Here is a 6,203-nt window from a genome sequence, read left to right on the forward strand (position 1 = left end):
TACCATTGTCTCAATAGAAATCCTTGGGGAGAATCTACAACGTCAGCGTTAGCTCAGACTGCATGTCAAGGGTGAAAAGCAACTCCTAGCATTAGAGATACTGGCCAGCATTTATCACATACATTAAAAAGCCACATCTTCATAGAAACTCCTAGATACTTCTGAAAGCCATCTTTTCCAGGTCTCTAACTTCAGAACACACTACTTTTAAGATTTTTGAGAGCCTGGGCAAGTTTACTGACATTGTAGCCAATATATTAAAATGTTAAAAATGCTCCTGCATCACCTATTAAATGTCATTTGCATCATAAAACCTTTTGAAATTCGTATTTGAAATTACTCAGCAATCAGTACATACACCTGGAAATTCTTGTAAAATGAGAAAATTGTTTTCAAATGTAATAAAAATTTATATTAATAAAACATTTAATTAACATTAATTTTTCAGTTTTCTTTTCATATTTTAGTGCCAATATAAGCATTTTTTTTTTCAAATCTCAAACATCTTCCTTAGGTACTTGAAAAGTGAACAGGCCCTAGACCTTTTGCCTATAATATTTCAGCCAGACATGCAGAAACTCTTCTGGGCAAATGAGAATCTCTCCTACAATTAATCTCTAGGAAAAAATAATGAGTTTATAGCACTCTATAACCAATTTCAAGACAGAGCAGCCTTTGATTTATAAAAGAATTCCTTATGAATAATATTCAGGAAGCAATTAAATTACACCTGCATAAAGTTGTTTTAAATCATCTGATTTTCACCTAGGAACTAATTTTTCCCACTTCAGGATAGTGTTTTTAAGCAGTTGCATAGTGCAGAGGTTAGAAGACCTGCACGGACAGTACTGCAATGATAGAGCATCTCTTAAGCTAAAGAAGGAAGTTAAAAGTGTATGTGTTTTATCATGGCTGGGCATAGTGGCTCACTCCTATAATCCCAGCACTTAAGGAGACTGAGTCAGGTGGATCACTTGAGGTCAGGAGTTCGAGACCAGCATGAACAATATGGTGAAACCCCATCTATACTAAAAATACAAAAAATTAGCTGGGAGTGGCAGTGTATGCCTATAGTCCCAGCTACTGGGGAGGCCGAGACAGGAGAATCACTTGAACCTGGGAGACGGAGGTTGCAGTGAGCCAAGATTGCGACATTGCACTCCATCCTTGGTGACAGAGAGAGATTCTGTCTCCAAAAAAGAGAAAGCCTGTGCGTTTTATCACTATATTAGGTATAATAGTTAATGGAGGAGGGACTGAAAAGCTGACATAGGCCAGTGGCAATGAGCAAAGGAGATGATTCTTGTAAGGGTAGTGCATTTCATTGCAGAGAAAACAAAGAGCACAATGAATAAAATAAAAATCATCCAAAGATAAGCTTAGAGAGATCAATACTATTTCTATGTAGTTCCTTTTTTATATGTTTTCTTCCTTTCTTTTCTTTTTTTGACAGTCTCACTTTGTTGCCCAGGCTGGACAGTGGCCTGATCTTGGCTCACTGCAACCTCTGCCTCCCAGGTTTAGGTGAGTCTCCTGCCTCATTCTCCTGAGTAGCTGGGATCACAGGCATCCACTACCACGCCCAGCTAACTTTTGTATTTTCAGTAGAGATGGGTTTCCCCACGTTGGCCAGGTTTATCTTCAACTCCTGAGTCCACCTGCCTCGGCCTACTAAAGTGCCTCCCAAACTCCCAATACTGCCCCGACATCGCAAGTTTTCTAAAGTGCTTTTAACAACCTGCCTGAATTTCTGTCCCCTACTCTCACCTTCCCTTCCTGGGTTCATATTTCTACTACACCTTTTTTTCTTTTTTGAGATGGAGTGTCGCACTTTTGCCCAGGCTGTAGTACAGTGGTGTGATCTCGACTCACTGCAATCTCCGCCTCCTGGGTTCAAGCAATTCTCCTGCCTCAGCCTCCCTAGTAGCTGGGACTACAGACGTGCATCACCACACCCAGCTAAATTTTTTGTATTTTTAGTGGAAATGAGGTTTCACCACATTGGCCAGGATGGTCTCAATTTCCTGACCTTGTGATCCGCCTGCCTCGGCCTCCCAAAGTGCTGGGATATTAACAAATAAATTCATGAAGTCTCACTTTCCCTTTATTGCTTCAATCATCTCCAGTGGATCAGCATAACATGCCATTTCAAATATTTTAAAATCCATTAGCTATCTAGCCAGTCTCTGATTGTTGAAATTTGTAATTTTCTGGAAATATGGACAAGGCTGCAGAGAACATCCTTGGACATAAAATTTTCATCCATATCTCCAACTATTTCTTTAGGATAAATTTCTAACAGAAAATTAACTGGGTGAAAATTTCAAGGCATTGGATATGCAAATAAGTCTGCTCTAAAAATGTATCTTCTTGTCTATGAAAGCCATTTTTTTCATGAGTTGATTGGTCCTTTGTATTTCTTCTTCATGAATGTTCAGCCTATGATTTTAAACATTTTCTAATAAGTTCTGCTTTGAAAAGATTTAAAGAGGAGGAGGGCTCGAGAAATCGAGGCCACTTCTTGAGTTGCTCATGGTCAAGTAATGGAATCCAACTTGATCTCACCTCAGATCCCCCTACCCGGGGTCTCAGTTTTGTCACCTGTTGAATGGGAGGTAATTGGATGCTTACGAAACCCACCCCAATCCCCGTCTGACTCTGCGGTCGCGGGACAGAAACCCACAACGCCCAGCAAGGTTGCTGCCTCACTGACCCGAGCAGTCTGCGCCCGCATGGCACCTTCTCCTTTCCCAGGTTTTTCTCAGGCCTCTGCCCTGGATCTCCTCATCCCGCGGGGTTACCTTTACCTGCCAGGAGATCCCACCAAGTAGCTGCTACGCAAGCTCAGCAGACACCGCAGACATCACTGGCACGAACCTCCAGTCCCTTGTTGTGCTTGGTTGCTAGGCGACGCCGCGCTGCGCCTGCGCGCCTGGGCCCTGGGAGCACTCGGGGCTGCCGAGGCGCCCATTGTCCCGCTGGGGCAGCGGTCACTGTCGGAGGAGCGAAGTGCACCCTCGACTACCTGAGTCCAGTGCTTTCGGAGAGAGTGGAAACTGGGGGTGGAAGCTGTAAATCAGGAGGCAGTTCAGCCTCAGTTTCTGGCCCGAGGACTGGCTGTGGGTTTAAATATGCAAATACTATTGCATTCTTCTAAATACAGGCGTCAGCCAGAATCTCTGTGCAGATGAAACCCACGTTAATCACCTCCTGCTCAGACTCCGCTGAGCTGCAGACCTGCACTGCCAAATTTCCCTGCACTAGGATGTCCAATCCGTTCCCACAGAACTTCTCATGACCTTTCAAAGCCCCGTCGTCTTCCTCTTCCTTTCCTCTTCTGGCCAGTCTTCCAATCGCCTAGACCCCGAAGGAGCTTCAATTTCCCTTCTTCTTCCCATGCCCTGTAACCACAGTCATCACTTCAACCACCTCGTGGCGGTTTACATTTTGTTTCCTGCGTGTTCCCTTTCTTATATTCGTACTGTCACTTCAATCGAGCTCGTCATTTTTTGGCCTTCTGGCTGATGACTTCAGCTCCTCACTCTTTCCAGTGCTTCGTACATATCACAGGCAAATCAGCCTTCCAGAAATCGTTGTTCCTGTCTTGTCACTTCCCTACTCAAATGTCGGTGGCTTCCTAAGATAAACTTTCAACACATTGGCCTGGTATTTAAGACTGTCTGCTCCATCTCTGTTGCATCCGTGCAACCTCATTTTCAACCACTTTCCACCGCCCAAGCGCCAGCTGAACTGACTGTTCCCCACAGTTTCCACACTTTCCTCTAGATTTTTTGCTCATCTATTCATCATTTCATTTTTCAACAAATATTTACAAAGTAGCTTCTATTTCCCAGGTCATGTGCCACACCTGGAATATTCTTTCATTTCCACTTAATTAAGCCTAGCTCAAATGCCAACTTCATAAAATACTTTTGATTGCCTTTAGCAAAAAGTCTCTCCTTCTCCTCTTAGACTTTGCAAATTCCATCTCCTACTGGCCTCCCAGTCCTAAGAAATGATAGATGCTTCTTATAATTGCTACTTTTATATATCATATCTTCTCTCCTCACCTTTTAAATTGCCTGATAAACAGCTTTATAAAAATGACTGTTTCTATTCAGTTTTCCATGGTCTAATATCTGGTGTGATTTCTGTATAGAAAAGATCTTAAGTAATGGTCATGGAAGTAAGAGAAGGATTAAGACCAAACTGTATCAAGAAAACCAAAGAAGGAGTTTCAAGAATAAAGCATCATCGAGTGTTATATGAGTGGACCTTGAATAATACACACCTGTATCCTGCGCCTCTCCCTCTCTTCCATGTTTTTTCCTGTCAGTATATAATTAGGGTGAAGTCTCTCCCATGCCTCATCTAAAAATCAAAAACAAAGAAAATCCCTTTGATCTTGTTGCTCCTTGTAACCATTATTCTATTGCTCTCTTTCTCTTCTTGGTCATGACTTTTCAAAAAAAGTCACCAGCATTAGATACTTAAACATTTTTAACTTTCCATTTACTGTGCAGACTATAGTGACCTGTTTTCATCCCAGCACTAAAACTATCCATATCCATTGGATGCTTCTTAGTCCTCATCTTGCTTGACGTTTCTGCTGCATGTAACACTCAATGGCACCTCATTCTTGAAACTCTTTTCTTGGTTTCGATACTACTTGCTCTTGATCCTCGATCCTCCTCCTACTTTCTTTTATGGCCATGCTTTAAGACCTTTTCTATAAAACAGGGTCTCTCTATATTGCCCCGCCTTGTCTTAAACTTCTGGCCTCAAGGAATCCTCCTGACTCAGTCTCCTGAATAGCTGGGATTACAGGAACGTATGCCCTGTTACGATTTTTTTGCAGCATCTTAAATGTTGAAATTTCCCAGGCATCTGTCCCTTGCTCTCTTTTTACACAATATGCCTTTTCTAGGCAATCTTATTTATATTTGTGACTTCAACTATTACACATCTTTAGCTCCCCCTCAGACTCTGATACCGAACTCTAGACCCATATGCCCTTCTGCTTGCTGCACAGTTCCACCTGGATACCCACAGGCACTTCGGTCATCAACGCTACCCACCTAAACTCATTATTTTCCCAGTATAGACATGTTTTTCCATTTATCTAGGGTTACCAACAGGTGGTCTACCTAAACAGACCACCAAGCCTTACAGGCATCCTAGACTTACTCTCCTTCTCATACAGTTAGTTATTGGATTCCCCTAAAAGTTTCTTGAATTTATTTTCACCTTTTCCTTCCCATAGCCCAAGTATAGAAAGTCACCGTGCTTTACCTGAATTCATCTAACAAACCTTCTGGCTCGTCTCCCATACTCTAGACTCATCCAATCTTCAATTCGTCTTCTCCAAGACAATCAAAGTAATCTTTCTAAGATGCAAATTTAATTTGTCTGTGTCCTTGCTGGCTCCAACAGCTCTAACACATAAATGATGAAATGCAACAAGATTCTTACATTGACACTCAAGATCTCTCTTCTTCTGACTAACTGTTTTCTACTAAAATAGCTTCTCTCATTGTTCAAAAATATAGCAAACTGCTCAGCACTCTCCAAGTACACCATGACATTTTGTGTCCTTCCTTCCCCTAATCAGCCTGAAGACCACTTATTCATCTTTCAGATTTTAACTTAGTGGTTATTTCCCCCAAAAAGTCTCTCTGTTTCTTCAGAGTGAAGCATTTCTCATTCATTGCTCTAGCTGTACCTTGCACTTGCTCTATTTCTGTTACTTTCACATGATATTGTAATGTATTTGTTTATATGTATGTCTCCCCACCTAGGCTGTTTCTAAATATTCTTCAGGCAACTAAAGTTTTTTTAATATTCACTATGAGACAGGCAATGATGAAGTGGTTAAAGTGTGTCATTAAATCCTCACCATAATCCTGTGAGGTCTGAATGAAGTACAGGATAATTAGCAGAAGGTCACTCTATAGTAAATGGTAAAAACAGAATTGAACTAAGTTCTGCTTGACTTTTATAGCCATGTTCCGTGCCAATACATCACACCAGCCTATCCTGAAATTACAGTGTTACAACAAGTTGTGATGTGTTTCTATGAGATAATTTAAACTACTGTTTTAATTCTTGTTTTATAGACTTAGTCTTTGCTGAGTGTGTCAAATTGCGGGGGACAGGGGGTCATGTTTAAACATATACAGTTGGATGGATTTAGGCAATTGTTT

At 41.5% G+C, this 6,203-nt stretch overlaps 1 protein-coding gene across 4 annotated transcripts in view; it reads right to left on the minus strand.

Annotated features, from left to right (window-relative positions):
- Positions 1-3,564, minus strand: part of ARMC3 (armadillo repeat containing 3) — a 101,511-nt gene extending 97,947 nt beyond the window's left edge. For 2 of the 4 annotated variants that reach the window (XM_032243885.1, XM_032243884.1), the window contains exon 1: positions 2,808-3,564. The gene's annotated coding sequence lies outside the window, so the exon portion shown is untranslated. The remainder of the gene's footprint in view (positions 1-2,807) is intronic. The other 2 variants (XM_032243882.1, XM_032243886.1) reach the window with 2 other exon arrangements.
- Positions 3,565-6,203: the final 2,639 nt, after the last annotated feature.

The sequence above is a fragment of the Sapajus apella genome, unplaced genomic scaffold, assembly GCF_009761245.1.
Source record: "Sapajus apella isolate SASKATOON/1434 unplaced genomic scaffold, GSC_monkey_1.0 scaffold53, whole genome shotgun sequence".
Taxonomy (NCBI): domain Eukaryota; kingdom Metazoa; phylum Chordata; class Mammalia; order Primates; family Cebidae; genus Sapajus; species Sapajus apella.